General features: G+C 46.1%; 1 protein-coding gene across 1 annotated transcript in view; it reads left to right on the forward strand.

The window, feature by feature from the left end:
* SYN3 (synapsin III) overlaps positions 1-18,236 on the forward strand; it is a 502,974-nt gene that overhangs the window by 318,391 nt on the left and 166,347 nt on the right. The window lies entirely within an intron of this gene.

The raw sequence follows: 18,236 nt of genomic DNA on the forward strand, positions 1-18,236 counted from the left end.
GGCAGGTGGATCACCTGAAGTCAGGAGTTCAAGACCAGCCTGGCCAATATGGTGAAATGTCAGCTGTACTAAAAATACAAAAAATTAAATGGGCGTGGTGGTGGGTGCCTGTAATCCCAGCTACTTTGGAGACTGAGGTAGGAGAATCATTTGAACCTGAGAGGTGGAGGATGCAGTGAGCCAAGATCGTTCCACTGCACTCCAGCCTGGGTGCAACAGAGCAAAACTCTGTCTCAAAAAAAAAAAAAAATGGAGGAACAGCTGGACTAGACAATCTGTAGAGCAGGCATTTCAAATGGGTGACTTGGGAAGCTGGATTCAGGCGGCATGAGTGGTTTATTTGACCCACACATATCAGTGTGGTAAATCCCCATAGCAATCTAAATTTCTGACTTTTCTTGAGAAAAAAAAAAAAAGGCAATCTAGAAGATATGCAACACTCATTCTACATCAGATCCCCACATGGCGATGGTCGGCAGAGTTGAGTGGCAGCTGTCACTGCGGGATACAGACTCTTCTCCTGCTCCAGGACCCTCATCCCCTTCCACTCACCCATATGCCCCACATGGCCCCTGTTGAGGCTAATACTCTTTTTCTATATAATAAGAGGGTAACTCAAATCATCAGTTATTTCTCAAGCTTATCCAACCCATAGTCGTTAAATTATTCCTTTTCAGATTAAAAAGAAATAAAAAAGAACAAGAAAAATGAGAATTAACATTATAAAAGGCCTCTTGCAATTCCACTATCCAGAGAAAATTGCCATGAAATTGGGGTGTGTTTCCTGCTAGTTTTGCTTGATAAAATTGGGATCATATTAAATGTATTTTTAATGACTTTTTTCTCACTAATACTATAACAGGCACATTTTCCCATCCTATTAAAAGTTCTTTGGAAACATGATTTGGAAAGACTATATAATTTGCTGAATAATTTAAGCAATTATTCCAGCATCATTTCTTAAATTTGTAGATACATCCCAACTCTGATTATTTCTTAAGACAACTTCTTAGAAATGGGAGGATGAGGTCAAGGCGAATGTTATACAGTATTGCATCAGTTAATGACTGGGTTATGTCGTAAGCAATGCATCGTTAGCCAATTTCATCATTATATGAACATCACAGAGTGCACTTACACAAACCTAGATATTCTAGCCTACTACACACCTAGGCTAGATGATACAGCCTGTTGCTCCCAGGATACAAACCTGTGCCGCATGCTACTGTACTACTGAATACTGCAGGCCATGGTACTACAGTGGTATTTGTGTATCTATAAACATAGAAAAGGTGCAGTAAAAATATGGCCACAAGATAAAACATGGTACACCTGTATAGGACAGCTCCATTACAATCTTGTGGGACCACTGTTGTATATGCAGTTCCTTATTGACTACAGTGTCGTTATGTGGCACACGACTATATTTTTAAGGCTTTCGAAGCATTGTCAAATTGCCCTGCAGAAAGTTTGTTCTCATTTTCATCATTCATCTTGCCAATTTTGGATGTTATCACTTTTGAAAAACTCCTTGAAGAAGCTTTCCAGGTAGGGATATTGGAATCACCTGAGGAAGCCCTGCAGTCAACAGAAACCATACCTTGCGTTTGTAGAGCAGGAATTGTCAAAGTTCTTCTGTAAAGTCCAGATAGTAAATAGAACAGGAAAATGTCCTTGACATAATGTTACTTTTCTGTTTGCCGGCCATAAAGTCTGTCACCTGGCTTTGCTGCTGTAGTGTGAAAGGAATGTAGCCATATGTAAACATTGGGGCATGGCTGTGTCCCAATAAAACTTTATTTATAAAAAAAAAAGTCAGTGGACTCTTTTAGCCCATGAGCCACAGTTTGCCAATTCCTACTTTATCTCATTTCGTCCTCCCAACAATCTTGAGAAGTATATAGGGCAGGAAATGAGTGTGCTTGTTACACTGATAGAGAAACTGGGGCTCAGAGAAACCAAGTAACTTTTTGACAGTCACACTGCTAGTAATTGTGGAAGAGCTGGAACTTGAACCCACATTTTCTGACTTCTATTTTGGAGCTCTCTTTATTGCATTATGAACTCCTTTTCATGAATGTGTAGCAATGACAGTTAAAAAGCCATGAATGTAGAAAACATCCAAGGCATTTTGCCAAGTGCATGGTGTGCTTGAGGGCTCAAAGTTCAGCGAGAGAAATCCTAATTCAGTGCTTTCAAGTGCAAGAAAGTGCTTTGCAGAGTGCCTGGCATTGTGAAGAGTTAGTGTTAATGGCAATGTTTGACAACGATGTGGTTGCGGTTTTAGAAAAGAGCTTGGTGGCCGGGCGCGGTGGCTCACGCCTATAATCCCAGCGCTTCAGGAGGCTGAGGTGGGCGGATCACGAGGTCAGGAGATCGAGACCATCCTGGCTATCATGGTGAAACCCCGTCTCTACTAAAAATACAGAAAATTAGCCAGGTGTGATGATGGGTGCCTATAGTCTCAGCTACTCGGGAGGCTGAGGCAGGAGAATGGCGGGAACCTGGGAGGTGGAGCTTGCAGTGAGCCGAGATTGGGCCACTGTGCTCCAGCCTGAGAGACAGAGCGAGACTCCATCTAAAAAAAAAAAGAAAGAAAGAAAGAAAAGAAAAGAGCTTGGTGATGGTGGAAGGCAGCTGAATTAATAAACTTTCAAATGAAAGTAACAGAAAACCCAACTCCAAGTAGTTAAGAGCAAAAGGAAAGTCATTGTTTTTGTTTCTTAGAATTCCAGGGCCAATGGCTTCAGGCACAGCTGGATCCAGGACCTGAAATGATGTCATCAGGGCTCTATCACTGTCTCCTCTCTCTGTTTTGCTTGTCCCTGTTTCATTATTTAGATTAGATCACTTTATGTGGTAGACAAGAAGGCTTCTGCAAGCTCCAACTGTGTTCAAAAGAAAGGAAGACCCACTCTCCTAATGCCATATTTCAGTATTTCATAGAAGAACTCTGATCATCCCTTCTTGGGTCATGTTCCCCCACTGGATCAATCATTGTTCCCAGGAGGGATGCAGCACTCTGATTAACCACTGCTGTTTGGGAATCTATGCATCATATTTGATGGTCAATTAGGAACACATGGGTGGGAAAGGGATTGTTACTTTTAGGAATGAATACTAGTAGACCCAAAGACCACAAATGCAGCAAAACAACAATCTGAAGAGACCTGCATCCATCCATTCAGTGAGGGCCCCAGTAGCCAGAGAGCCTGAGAATTCTCCCAGAGACTGTGGTGCGAGATTGCTTGCTAGTGTACTTCTAGACCATGAGGGGAAAGTAGAGGAGGGTATTGTTTTGGGTTAAATTATACCCCCCCCCCCCCACACACACACACAAAAGGTAAGGATAATGACATCTGCAAGGACCCTATTTCCAAGTAAATACTTCCTTCCGAAGTACTGAGCATTAGGACTAGCGTGAGGACGTCTTATAGATGTCACCACAGTATCACTGTTGTCATTATAGGAAGGCAGCCATGTGAAAATAGAAACACATGGGAACACCATGTGGTGACAGAGGCAAAGATTGGAGCGACACAGCTGTAAGGCAAGGAATGCCGAAGATTACCAGCAACCACCGGAAGCTAGGAAGAGGAAGCCCCTACTTATTTCAGACTTCCAGCCTCCACAACCGTGAGAATAAATTTCTGCTGTTTTTAAGCCACCTGATCTGTGAAGCAGAGCTAGAGGAGCCCTAAGAAACAAGCATTCCAGGCAGAAGAAATTGCACCAGAAAGGCGCTGAGGGCATAAAAAGTATGGCCATGGAAGCCTAAAAAGGAGAGAGTTCTAAGGAGGAGGGGCTTGGTCAGCCTGATCACCTACCCCAGGAATGGGGAAGGCAATTAGGATGCAGAAAATGTCGTCAACAGCATCTCCTGCACCACCCCCCACCCTGCTTTCCCCCTCAGAAGAGAGAGCAGGACCACACCATTGACACGATCAAGAATTATTTCTCTGGCATGACAGAGACAAGCTCACTTCATCATCACTTGCTGTGAGTCACCATCTGGCATTTTATTGGCTGATCTTCTTGCTCCCCTGCAACCCCTCTCACACCTATTTGTCCACCCTTGCATGGATGACCTTCCAGTTCTGGGGGGAAAGACCCTAATATAGATATTTTCAAGAGCTTGGCTCTTCCGGGAAAAGTGGCAACAGCTGCCTGGCTTCAGGTGCCCTATACAAATGCTTATTCTTAACGGAATGTGTCACAGCTAGCCTTGCCAAGGCACCTCCCAAGGGCATATCTGCTAAATGATAGCAAACAGGTACCACAGGAGAGCTCTGTCTGGGCTTCTCCAAGAGTTTCTTCGTGTGCCTTTAGAAGGGCACGTGCCTACCTGCAGTCCAGGCATCCAGCCTATTCGTGGAGAAATAACATCACCCAGAATAAACACTGAATCGTCAAAAGCTGTGCAATAAAAACATTCTATCTACTCAAAGTCTCATTTACATCCAGTGATGTCAAACTCCTTAAACAACTTAACTCCTATCTAAGTGCCGGGACTAATAACTAGATGGGGTCTAAAGAGATAATGTACATGAAAGCCTAGGACCCTCTGGGTGCTCCATAAATGCTACTGCCCTTCCTCCCTGGCTTCCAGAGCCTTCCACCCTAGAAGGGGATGAGTCGTCCTATATCTAATTCCTGGGTGACTGCAGTAATCTCCAGACTGGCCTCCCTGCTTCCTCCCTTGCCCTTATCCGTATAGTCTCTCTATTCTCAATACAGCGGCCAGAAGCATCTTGCAAAACGTAAGTCAAATCATGTCACTCCTCTGTTCAAGATCCTCAAAAGATCTTGGCTCTCAATCAGAGTTTGTCAGTCTCTACACAACTGATATTTGGAGCTGGATAATTCTATTTTGTGGGGGCGAACTTGTGCATTGTAGGATGTTTTGCAGAATCCCTGACCTTTGTCTGCTAGAGGCCAGTAGCATCCCATCCCCACTCCCAAGTTGTGACAACCAAAAATGTCTCCAGACATTGCCCATATCCCGGGGGTCAGAATGGCCCCTGGTTGAGAACAACTCCTCTGCACCCTCTGCAACCCCTGCTGTCCTGTCACCTCATCTCCCATGCCCTCTCCTCCCTCACTTTCCCCAGCTGCATCAGCCTTCCTACCATTCCGTAGACCTGCCAGGCAAGCTCCTACCTCAGAGCCTTTGTACCTGCTGTCTGTCTGGGGTGCTCTTTCCACAGACTGTCAGCTTTGTCACCTCATCTCCCATACTCTCTCCTCCCTCACTTCACCAAGCTACATCATCTTTCCCCAATCCCACGTGACTAACTCTCTTCCCTCTGCTAAGTCTCGGCTCAAACATCACCCTCATAATGTGGCTTCGTGACCGCTGTGTTTGAAACTGTGTCCACCATCCCATACCTCCAGGACTCTCTATCCCACTTGCCCTGCGGTTTGTTTCATACCTCTTTTTACTTTCTAGTACTTCATAACTTATTTTATCTATTTATCGTTTTTAGTATGTCTCCCACAACTAGAATGTAAGTATCTATATGCCTTCATAGACCTATGAAGGCGGGGCTTTTGTTTGCTACATCCGCTAATGGTGTTCTGAGTGCTTGGAACACCACCTGGTGCATAGGAAGTGTTTGCAAAATATTTGTTGAATAGAGTGAGGTACTATTGCGAATGGTGGATTGAGTCAACAACTGCAACAGCCCAATAGGATGGAGAAAGCACTGTCTTCCCAGTCAGGTGAGCTGAAGTCCAGTCTTGTCCTGGTCACATACTGACCAGGAACCTCAGCCTCTCTGAGTTGTGGTTTTCTCATATGGTAAATGGGATCATATGTGGGTTCCATGGCTGTTGAGAAGATTAGAGGGCATGTAGATGAAAGTGTATCTAGAACAAATCCAGGCACAAGGTAAATATCCAGACATTGCCAAATGTCCCCTGGGGTCAAAATGACCCCTGGCTGAGAACCACTCCTTCACACCCTCAAACCTGCCAGGCAAGCCATTTGGTACTGTCCCTGATCTTTGTCTACTAACTCGATGCCAGTAGCATCCCACCCCCCACTCCCAAGTTGTAACAATCAAAAATGTCTCCAGACATTGCCGAATATCCCCGGAGGTCAAAATGGACCCCCGGTTGAGAACCTCTCCTCTACACCCTCTGCAACCCCTGTCGACTCTGCCATCTCATCTCCCATACTCTCTCCTCCCTCACTTCACCAAGCTACATCAGCCTTCTTGCCATTCCTTGAGCCTGCCAGGCAAGCTTCCCACCTCACTTATCATGACAAGTGATATGTGAAACATAGAAAAGATTGATTGTGCTGAGCCTTAAATAAGAAGTAGAATTTAACAAGTGAAGATATGTGGAGAAGGGGAGGAATCACATCTTGCTGAGTTTCACAGCTTTCTTCTAGAGAATAGAAAAAAATCAGCCCAGCCTACATTTCTGGAGCTGGGACATGTGATGTTAGTAATAGCCTAGATATATGGAAGGAACCTCAAGAGAGAGGAAAAACTAAGTTTGGAAACCCTTTGATTTTTGACTTTAGATGTTGACTTTGAAATATGCCATGAACATAAAAGAGAGGATAATGAAGGAGTTGGACTTGTAGCTTGGCACTGAAATTTACACCTCTGAACAAATAGGAAATTCTGAATCCAAAGGATGAAACCCATTAGCAAGTTGAGTACACAGGATTGCCTTCTGGAACAGGGAGTCAACCTAGATCTAAGGAGGCTTTGTTGGGCAAACCAGGTATACCAGTTGGCCAGTCTGTGCAAGCAATGGTGTGAAAGTGCTGTCAGCCAGATCCCATCCCATTCAACAAGGTATCTTGATTTGAAAAACACACTGAACTAGATGCTGTGGAATACAGACGAAATTAGAGCATGACCTCTGTCCTCAAAGAGTTTACAGTCTTCTGGGGAAGACAAGCAAGGAAAAAACAAACAGTACTATCAAGTAGAATAAACAAGTGCATGAATTCAGGCAGAGGCAAAGGGTATGGGAGCACAGAGAAGGGAGTGAATAATTCTGCCATAAAAAGTCAAAGGAGACCACATGGAGAAAATTGAATTTGAGCTAGAGCCACAGAAAAGGAAGCAGAATATCTGAGGATGTGGCTAGAATGAGAGATTTATCCAAGGCACCATGGTGAGCTGTAGTTTAGAAGTAAATAAAGAAGGACCCTTTAAAAGTAGAAATCAATAATTATTTATTTATTCATTCAATTACAGAATATTTCCTGAACCTCTATTAGGTGTCAGGCATTGAGGTGCTAAGGACATAAATAAACCAGACTAGGCTGTGCCCTCGTGGAGTTTATATTCTAGTGGGAGAAACAGAGAAGAACTATATAGACAAGGTAAATAATCAAGGTAATTTAGCAAAATAAACATGAAGAAAACTACTGTGGAAGCTGTAAGGGATACATTTCCAAAATATATAAAGAATTCCTAAAACTCAATAGCAAAAAAAAAAAAAAAAAAAAGCCAAAAACAAACCCCACCCAATTTTAAAGTGGGCAAAAACCTTGAATGGATGTTTCTCTAAAGAAGACATACAAATGGCCAACAGGTATATGAAAAGATGCTCAACATGGCTAATCATTAGGAAACGAAAATCAAAACCACACTAAGATATCACCTCACACCTGTGAGGATGTTAGGATGGCTGTTATTTTTAAAAAGTGTTGATAAAGCTATGGAGAAATTAAAATACTTATACACTGTTGGTAGGAATGTAAAATGGTACGGCTGCTACGGAAGACAGTATGGAAGTTCCTTAAAAAAATAAAAGTAAAACCACCATCTGATCCATCAATCCCTCTTCTGAATATATAACCAAAAGAATTGAGATCAGGATCTCAAAGAGATACCTTCACTCTCATGTTCATTTCAGCATTATTCACAATAGCCAAAATATAGAAGCAACACAAAAGCCCATCGACAGATGAATGGATAAAGAAAATGTGGTGTTGCTGGGCACAGTGGCTCATGCCTGTAATCTCAACACTTTGGGAGGCCGAGATGGGTGAATCATGAGGTCAAGAGATCGAGACCATCCTGGCCAACATGCTGAAACCCTGTCTCTACTGAAAATACAAAAATTAGCTGGGTGTGGTGGTGGCTGCCTGTAGTCCCAGCTACTCGAGAGGCTGAGGCAGGAGAATTGCTTGAACCCGGGAGGTGGAGGTTGTGGTGAGCCAAGATCACACCACTGCACTCCAGCCTGGGTGACATATTGAGACTCCATGGAAAGGAAAGGGACGGGAAGGGAAGGGGAGGGAAGGGGAGGGAAGGGGAGGCAAGAGGAGGCAAGGGGAGGCAAGGCGAGGCAAAGGAAAGGGGGGAAGGAGGGAAGGAAAAGAGAGAAAGAAAGAGAGAGAAAATATGATATACTCATACGATGAATATTATTTAGCCTTAAAAAAAGAAAGAAATCCTGATATTTGCTACAACATGGATCGATCTGGAAGACATTATGCTAAGTGAAATAAGTCAGCTACAAAAAGGCAAACACTACATGATTCCTCTTAATGAGGCATCTAAAATAGTCAAAGAAATAGAGCAGCAGTTAAATTTCAGAGTTTAAAAAAGAAGAGCCAGCAAAAAAGATGAAGCAAGAGAAGAAAAACTGTAAGAGTTGTCCTGTCACACAAGCTGAGATGAAAAGTGTTTGCAAAGGAGAGGATGTCTCCTTAGTCAAATGTTTCTGATGAAAGAAGAAGAAAGAGGAAGGAGGAAGAGGAGGAAGAAGAGGAGATGGAGAAGAAGGAGAGAAAGAGGAAGAAGGAGGAAGAGGAGGAGGGGGACGAAGGAGGAAGAAGGAGAAGGAGAAGAAGAGGGAGGAGGAGGAGGAGGAAGGTCTTTCAACAACAGGGATGATCTTAGGGTACTTTCCATGGAGCAGTGGGGACAGATATGTGGTTAGAGTTTGTTGTCCTGCCTAGACTAATTGTTGAGGGACCTTGCTTGGATGTGGCTGAGGTGTTCTGTGTGATCTGACAGCACACATTTGGAGAGAGGTGGGAATCAACAGGAGAGATTCAGAAAGGAGAAGGGACATCTGAGAGCCCACAGTGAGTTTGTGCTAGACTGGACTGGGCCACAGGTACCTGGATTCTCCTGTCCAATGTTTTTCTTGCTTCACTTCATTGACTGGACTTCCATTCTAGAGCCAAATTTCATTTCCACCCTTTCTGTTGGGCTGTGACCATTACAACACCCAATCCTAGTCTGAATTCAGCTGTGAGTCTCCCCAGATTGGGCCAATTCCTAAAGATGCCTATCCAATTGCCAAATCAAACTCTCATTCCAACCACACCTACTATTCAGCTCCTGGGAACTTCATGCCTCCCCGTGAGGCCTCACCTTCCTCATGACACTCCAGCAGAACTGAGTTCTTTGTAGTTCCCCAGATGTTATTTACATCTCCTTACCTTTGACCATGCTGTGTCTTCTGCAGGGAATCCCTTGCTCTGAATTCCTATCAACATACATGGCTATCTGTGTACACACACACACACACACACACACACACACTTCTCTCCAGTTTGCTTTTCACTCAATCTTGTGTCTTTTTTTGTTTTTATTTTATTTTATTTTTGAGATGGATTCTCACTCTGTCACCCAGGCTGGAGTGCAGTGGTGCAATCTTGGCTCACTGCAAGCTCAACCTCCCGGGTTCATGCCATTCTCTGGCCTCAGCCTCCCGAGTAGCTGGGACTACAGGCACCCGCCACCACACCCAGCTAATTTTTTTTTTGTATTTTTAGTAGAGATGGAATTTCACCATGTTAGCCAGGATGGTCTCGGTCTCCTGACCTCTTGATCCACCCGCCTCAGCCTCCCAAAGTGCTAGGATTACAGGCGTGAGCCACCGCGCCCGGTCGATCTCGTGTCATTTTGATATGGCTCTAATTTGTTTCTTTCAATGGTTTCAAAATATTCTTTGATGTGATTGGGCCACAATTTATTCCACCAGTCCTCTACCTATGCACACTGCCCTGCAGTCTCCCATGAACAATGGTACAGTAACCATCCTAATATAGATGTGTTACATACTAGTGCGTTTGGAAGGGTCTTCTTCCCCTGGCACACTCCTCGAAAGTTGGATTGGGGATCACTGCTTCTGAAAAACTCATCACCCATTACCCAGAAAGAGTGAATTCCTCCTTCCTCTAAGCCTCCTCAATCCCAGGTGCTAGAGCATTTTCAGGGGTATGTGAAAACTTCCGGTAAACTCCTAGAGGATAGCAACAGTGTTATCCATCTCTGAAGCCCCTGAGTCTAGCATCATGTCTACCACAACATGTATGTCCAATATGTATTTGTTGAGTTCAATCGCAAAGAATTTGAGCTTTGAAACCATACTGACTAGACTTCAAATTGTCGTGGTTCTGTCACCAGCCTCTGAGCTTAGTTTTCTCACCTGTAAAGGGGAAGAATAATCGCCAAGTGTGCATGGTTCTCAGAAGGATGTGAGGAGATCATGTAGAGCTGGCTGCACAAGGCCTGTCACGTGGGTGCCGTTTGAAAATGGAAGCTGTTGACTGGGCGCAGTGGCTCACGCCTGTAATCCCAGCACTTCGGGAGGCCGAGGTGGGTGGATCACAATGTCAAGAGATCGAGACCATCCTGGCTAATAGGGTGAAATGCCATCTCTACTAAAAATACAAAAAATTAGCCAGGCGTGGTGGCGGGCGCCCGTAGTCCCAGCTACTCAGGAGGCTGAGGCAGGAAAATGGTGTGAACCCAGGAGGTGGAGTTTGCAGTGAGCCGAGATCGCACCACTGCACTCTGGCCTGGGCAACAGAGCGAGACTCCGTCTCAAAAAAAAAAAAAGAAAAGAAAAGAAAAAGAAAAAGAAAAAAGAAAAGAAAATGGAAGCTGTTATGATTGGTGTGTGTCTGGAGAAGGAGGCTAAATTGAGACTTTGCATTGGCACAGGGCCCTGTCCACACACCTCTGGGCTTCTGCAGAGAGGGAAACTCCCTAGGACAAGCTGGCAGTTCTGACAAATGCCCGGATAAATCTTGCTGGTGCCAAGCTGTCTGGGACCTATTGCCTCTGCCCAACTCCTTCCAAATATCCAGGCCCTTCCCTGATGAGATGACTGGATTCCAGTCCCTGGGATACGCCTTAATGAACCAGCATTGTGGACATCACCCAGAACTTCTCTCCAAGTGGACACACTGTGTTGTGCAGGCAGGAGGCTTGATGAAAGACAGTATTTCTTTCAATATGGGTGCTCAAGGGCAGGGGCTGGGAGGGCTCCTCAGGGGAGATCTTGGACCAGAATCATCTGAGATACCTTTCAGGTAGTCTTCATCCTCAGAGTTCATTCTGGGGCTGGAAGAGTGCCCTGGACCACTGGATAGGGAATTGACCACAGAATGACAGTTTGGATGAGAGCTGAACAATGTCTTCAAGACAAATATTTCTTCCAGTTCACCTGTGGTCCTCATGCAATAACAACCAGCAGGACACCTGGGCTCTGATTAGGTTTCTGGCCATCAGGGGGCTCCTAGGGCAAAGGTGGAAATTCTTTCCTGTCACTGCGTCCCTGTCTGTGATCTCGCCTCCCCCTCACCACTTGCTAGCTGAGGGAGAGTTTCGTCAAGTTTTCAGTGAGAAGAAAACCAACATAAGCAGGCAACTGAATCTGTCAGCCTTCATGCAGATTAGCTGGCTTTTAGCTTAATAATCAGAAAAGTGTTGGCCATTTGAAAATGGAAGCTGCTGGCTGGGCAAGGTGGCTCACGCCTGTAATCCCAGCACTTTGGGAGGCCGAGGTGGGCGGATCACGAGGTCAGGAGATCGAGACCATCCTGGCTAACACGGTGAAACCCGGTCTCTACTAAAAATACAAAAAATTAGCTGGGCGTGGTGGTGGGCACCTGCAGTCCTGGCTACTTGGGAGGCTGAGGCAGGAGAGTGGTGTGAACCTGGGAGGCAGAGCTTGCAGTGAGCCGAGATCGTGCCACTGCACTCCAGCCTGGGCAACAGAGCAAGACTCCATCTCAAAAAAAATAATAATCAGAAAAGTGGCACCTTTGATTTCAGATTCCATAGTAACTTCCTTCCCCCAGAGCAGTGACTCATCTCTCTAGAGGGTGCCCTTGGGTGAAAGAGAATAAATGTGTTACTCTGAGGCTGAGGTGGGGTGCAGAGTTGCACGAAGCACTTTTTAATAATATCTCCAGCATCAGCCCTGCACACCAGATGCCAGCCATTCTCCCAGCGGCTCCAGAATCACCCCAGCCTGAGATGCCGTGTCCTGGGCAGCTGGACAATAGCCCTAGGTTGCTGCACTGTGATTCCAGGAGAGGATGTGGCAGGCACCTGCTCCTGGCTCTCCCATCGCAGAGTTGGAGGTGGTTTTGAAAAGACACTAAGCAGGGACAGGGCTGTGTTAGGTGAGGGTCTCTTGGTATTTTGTCAGGTCTGGACGATATATGACAAGGCTTGCAGGTGGATGGTAAATTAACAAACCCACAAGATGATACTTCCTGCTGACTGTCCAGCCAGGTCAGGGGCCAAAGCAAGTTCTCCAGTCCATTTGGACTCTTAACAGGCCTAGAGGCCTCCTGGGACATTGTCCAGTTTTCTCTCTACCCACAGTTTCTGTTTCAACCACATTTGTTTCTTCCATGAAATAAGAGCTCAGATTAGAGGGAAAGTGGCCTTAGATTCAGACAGAACTTTGTTGTCTTTGGCCCGGCACACCTGAGGTGTGTGACAAGGGGCACCTCTGTTACCTCTCTGAGTCTCAGTTTCTGCAGGAGTCTAACTATAATCATGTCAGGATCTCCTCCATAGGGTTCCTATGATGATTAGATGAGATAATGGATATAAAGCGCCTGCGAGTTTTGGTGTCTGGTACACGTTAACGTCTCAATCTAAGCTAGTGATGACACCCATGCTGATGATGACAATGAAAGTTATTAAGCCATCATGGTGTATTTCCTTGTTTATCATCTAGGGCGTGTACTTTACATACCTATGTGTGCATACATATGCCATTATACCTCTTCTCTCCATTCTGGTCATCTGCACCATCTTAGACAACCTTTGATCAAAAGGAATGATGACACCAGAGCGACATTTCTGTGACATATCGAAGTTATCCAGTTATCCCCATTTCACTGATTGGAATGGTAAATCCCCCCAATCCTGTACCTGTAGCCACCATCATTTTCCCATTCGACAAACATTTTCTGTGCATCTCCTGTGTGCCAGGCATTATTCCAGCAACTGGTAGCACTGATAGGCATTTTCTGTAGCAACAAAAGAGAGCGACAGAAGCAAAGCCCCTCCCCTCACGACATGAACATTCTGGTGGCAGAGTCAGATGAGAAATATGCAGGCTAGAGTCCAGTCTTTCTATCAGAACCACTATCTTCACTGGAACACTGCTTTCCCAAGTGCCTCACCACCCCTAATCCCAACTCCAGAACCATCCTTCAGGGATAGACAAGACTGGCTGCAGAACTGGCTTCCCCAGAGCTGGAAGGGTACAGTTGGAAAAAAATCTCAGTCTCTGCTAAACCAGAAACCTGGCATCACCTTTGACCTCTCCTTCTCCCTCTCCCACTCTCCCCACATCTAGGCTGCCCTCCATCAGTGTCCCTTCCCACCCAGCACTCATCCCCTGTGCCACTGTCCACACTCTCACCATTGTCATCTCTTGCCTGGGTTTCAGCAACAGCCTCCTCGCCTTTATCCCCTTTGAGTCCAACTCCCACAGAGTAGCCACACCTCCAAAGAGTAGTTCACACGCAATCATGCCACTCTGGGGCTCCATACCCATCAGGGCTCCCAGGAGATGATTTCACCCCCAAGAGAAAGCCTACACTCCTCAGCACTGTCCTGTGTATCAGAGCCAGGCTCAATTCTCTGACATCACCTCATTTGGGGAAACTTATATATGGTGAAACCTTCAGCCATATTGAACTCTTGGAACTCACCATCTTTCTTTCATCCCTAAACCTTTGCACGTACAAATCCTTCTGTCTAGAATAGGCCCTCTGCCCCTCCTTCATCTGACTAAGCCCAGCTCATCTTTGAACTCTCAGCTTAAAGGTTGCTTCTTCCAGAAAGCCATCCCTGGCTCTCCAAGTCCTGATGGGGTTCCCTCCTGGGAACTCCCACGGCTGCCAGCCTTCCAGTATCATGGTGCTATGTCAGATCTGCCTGTTGGCTTGTCTGCCTTCCCTAGTACACAATGAGCTTCTTGAAATCTTTTGTTTATTGTGCCTGAAACATGGAAGACAGGCTTGGTCATTCCATCCATGTGCAATGACCACACGGCCCATGCTCTGCGTCAAGACCCACAGTGGGGAGGGTCCTACTCAGCTGTGTTGGGGACAACCCTTGACTCCTGTTGCTGGGTCTGGAGATCGTGAGGAAGGAGAAGCTACCTCCCTCTTCATTTCTGACACAACACCCTATATGTGGGAACCTCCCTTCTTCCCTCTCCCCCACAGCTCCATAGAGCACCCCCCTTTTCAAAGCATGACCGCCTTTGCCAAAGAACATCCTATGTACCCTTAATCCCAAGAAACCTCCTTCATCCTGCTGAACCTACTCTACTTCTTAGGAGGCAGAAGGAAGAGTTATTGTTTTGTATTTCTCTCAACACCCAGAAAGGAATCCACATCAGATTCTGCCCTGAGATCCATTTTTTCCCACGTGAACCCCATCTGGGGCCCTCCAAAGGGGATTGGGCCTCGTCCTAACCAGCTGCTAGCCCTGGTAAAACAACAGCCAATTCTTTCAGCCCACATCAGTGTCAGTGGCCAACCAGTCCATGTCCCAGTGGGAGGCGACTCTCCACAAAGCTCTCTTTCTCTCGCCACGTTTGCATTATATAGAATTCCCAGGGAGGGGCCTGGGTCTGGCTTCTTGACCAAGGCCAAGGGGCTCCCCAGACCCCACCCAGTTTCCCAACACAGGAACCACCCCAGCTGGCCGCCTCCCCAGCTCACAGGCTGCGGGGAGAAAGAAAGGGCTGCTGAGAGTGACTCTGGGTTCCCACGCAGGAAAGTGCCAGCTCAAGACAGCATGGCTTTGTGCTTGGGAGAGTCTGTCTTCTCACCAGGCAGAGGGACATAGCAGCCTGCTGAGAGATCAGAGAGATAGCAAAGGATGGCCGGGCCGTCCCTGCCCCAAGCAACAGGAACACTGGAAGTACACACCTGCTCCCGGGGAGAAGACGCCTGACCCCAAACTTAGCGCTGAGATTTCTCCAAGACGATCCATTTCTCTCCAGCCTCACCCATCAGTTTCTTTATGTTGGTGACTGTTCACTGAGAAAACAGCTCCAAACCAAAACATACCATGCATCTTAATTTTATTCCTCATCTACATATGTTTATTTTATTTCATTTTTTGCCAGATAGTCTATGTTTGGATTATATTTTTACATGTATTTAAAGATGGATCAGTACTGTAGAGATGGACCCAAGGATGGGCAAGACATTGTATATTAATAGGGCTATGCAGAACTTTTTTCGTAAGTGCAGCTCCCTGGGAGTCTACAGATGTTCTTTATCTTCCATCACTAGTGAAAGGACACATCCCGCTGCTGGCCATGATGGATGGGGGAGGAAGAGCAAGGGAGGGTAGAAAGTCTCCCATGGTTGTTTGGACCCTCTTCATTATGACTTTTCTCTGTGTCAACTGCTGCTCTCCAGAATTTAGGGCTCAAAGCCTTGGACAGTTCCCAATTTGAATGGAACCACCGATGCTGAGAACTTGTGAGGGACACTTAAGATCATCCAATCCAGCAAGTTCTGGAGAACAAATATGACTCCGCATATGCTAAGTGTGTGTGTGTGCCTGTGTGTGTGTGCACCTTTGTGAGAGCATGCGTGTGTGTGCACCTGTGTGAGAGCGTGTGTGTGTGCACCTGAGAGCATGTGTGTGTGTGTACCTGTGTGAGAGCATGTGCGTGTGCACCTGAAAGCATGTGTGTGTGTACCTGTGTGAGAGCATGTGTGTGCACCTGTGTGAGAGCATGTGTGTGTGCACCTGTGTGAGAGTGTGTGTGTGTGCACCTGTGTGAGAGCGTGTGTGTGTGCACCTGTGTGAGATCATGTGTACCTGTGTGAGAGCATGTGTGTGCATCTGTGTGAGAGCTTGTGCATGTATGTGAACCTCCGTGAGAGCGTATGTACCTGTGTGAGAACATGTGTGTGTGCACCTGTGTGAGAGTGTGTGTGTATGCACCTCTGTGAGAGCATATGTGTATGTGTGCACCTGTGTGAAAGAGTGTGTGTGTGTGTGTACCTCTGTGAGAGCATATGTGTGTGTGTACCTGTGTGAGACTGTGTGCACCTGTGTGAGTGTATGTGTGTGTGCACCTGAGAGCATGTGTGTGTCCCTGTGTGAGACTGTATGTGTGCACCTGTGTGAGAGTGTGTGTGTGTACCTGAGAGCGTGTGTGTGTGCACCTGTGTGAGAGCATGTGTGTGTGTGCACCTATGTGAGTGTGTGCACGCCTGTGTGAGAGCATGTGTGTCTGCACCTCTGTGAGAGCATATGTGTGTGTACCTGTGTGAGAGCGTATGTGTGTGTGCACCTGAGAGCATGTGTGTGCACCTGTGTGAGAGCATGTGTGTGTGCGCACCTGTGTGAGATCGTGTGTGTGTGTGTGTGTGCACCTGAGTGAGAGCATGTGTGTGTGCTCCTGTGTGAGAGCGTATGTGTGTGAGTGTGGGTATGTCCGTGTGTGAGGGTGTGTTTATAGGCGGGTGTGTGTATGTGAGATGAGTGTGAGAGGATGCAGATAAGTGTGGAAGACTGTGCAGGTGAGTGTGAGGAAGTAAGAGTGAGTGTGGATGTGGATGGGTGTATGTGACAGGAAGTGTGTGAATGTGTGCGTGTCTGTGAGCGTGGGTGGGAGTGTAAGTGTGTAAGAGTGCACGTGAATGCGTGTGTGTGTGAAAGTGGGCGGTTTTGTAGAGAATGGAAAGATCTAGTGAAGATCCCTAGCACCCTAACCCGTGCCCCTGCAAAACCTCCGTGAACTAAAAAAAGCTTTGAAAACAACGGAGCTAATTGAAGCTGATTTAACATCATCACTTGACAAATGTGTAAACTGAAACCCACTGAAGAAAGAGATGTGCCAAATATTGGCCTTATGGGGCCAGGGCTAGAATCCAGGTCTCTTGACTTCCACGGGGTCCACCACACTTTGCTCCGTTGTCAATAGAATTGTTCTCACTATGCCTGAACACTGTAGTGGTCACCTAGGGGTGTGCTGTCAGTATGGTCTTTTTAGGAAGCCCATCCCCCCATGCCCTCCTACTTACCACGTCCCACACTTACCTCATTACTCCAGACATTCATCTCATCACTTACGATAAAAGTAACACATGCTCATTATATACAATCCACATAGCCACATTCTGCAAGAACAGTTCTTTTGCACAGTATGCTTCCTGGCAATGACTGATAGGTCTCTAGGGAGAGCAGCTGAACCAAGATTGGCCAGTTAGAGCTCTTCCCTGAGAGCCCTCACAACAGACTGAAGAAAGGGAGTCATCCCTCTCCAATGGCTAATGCTGTAAGATAACAAAACTCACCTTGTGGAAGAAGCCACAAAGCCACCATGACAAAGACTGAATCCAAACGATAGAGACGTAGGGTTAAGAGACACAGAGAATGATGGTTTCTAGCTGCATCCATGTCCCTACAAAGGACACAAACTCTTCCTTTTTTATGGCTGCATAGTATTCCATGATGTATATGTGCCACATTTTCTTAATCCAATCTGTCACTGATGGACATTTGGGTTGGTTCCAAGTCTTTGCTATTGTGAATAGTGCTGCAATAAACATACATGTGCATGTGTCTTTATAGCAGCATGATTTATAACCCTTTGGCAGCAAACTATCACAAAAACAGAAAACCAAACACTGCATGTTCTCACTCATAGGTGAGAATTGAACAATGAGAACACTTGGACACAGTAAGGGGAACATCACACACCGGGGCCTGTTGTGGAGTGGGGGGAGGGGAGAGGGATAGCATTAGGAGATATACCTAATGTAAATGACGAGTTAATGGGTGCAGCACACCAACATGGCACATGTATACATATGTAACAAACCTGCACGTTGTGCACATGTACCCTAGAACATAAAGTATAATTTTAAAAAAGGAAAAAAAAGAGACACAGAGGATCCCTCTTTCCAGCTTTTCAGAGACCCAGCGTCATCTCTGGTCTTGCTGTAACTTGAATGT

This window comes from Rhinopithecus bieti, unplaced genomic scaffold (assembly GCF_001698545.2).
Source record: "Rhinopithecus bieti isolate Rb0 unplaced genomic scaffold, ASM169854v2 scaffold_12783, whole genome shotgun sequence".
NCBI classification, from domain to species: Eukaryota; Metazoa; Chordata; class Mammalia; order Primates; family Cercopithecidae; genus Rhinopithecus; species Rhinopithecus bieti.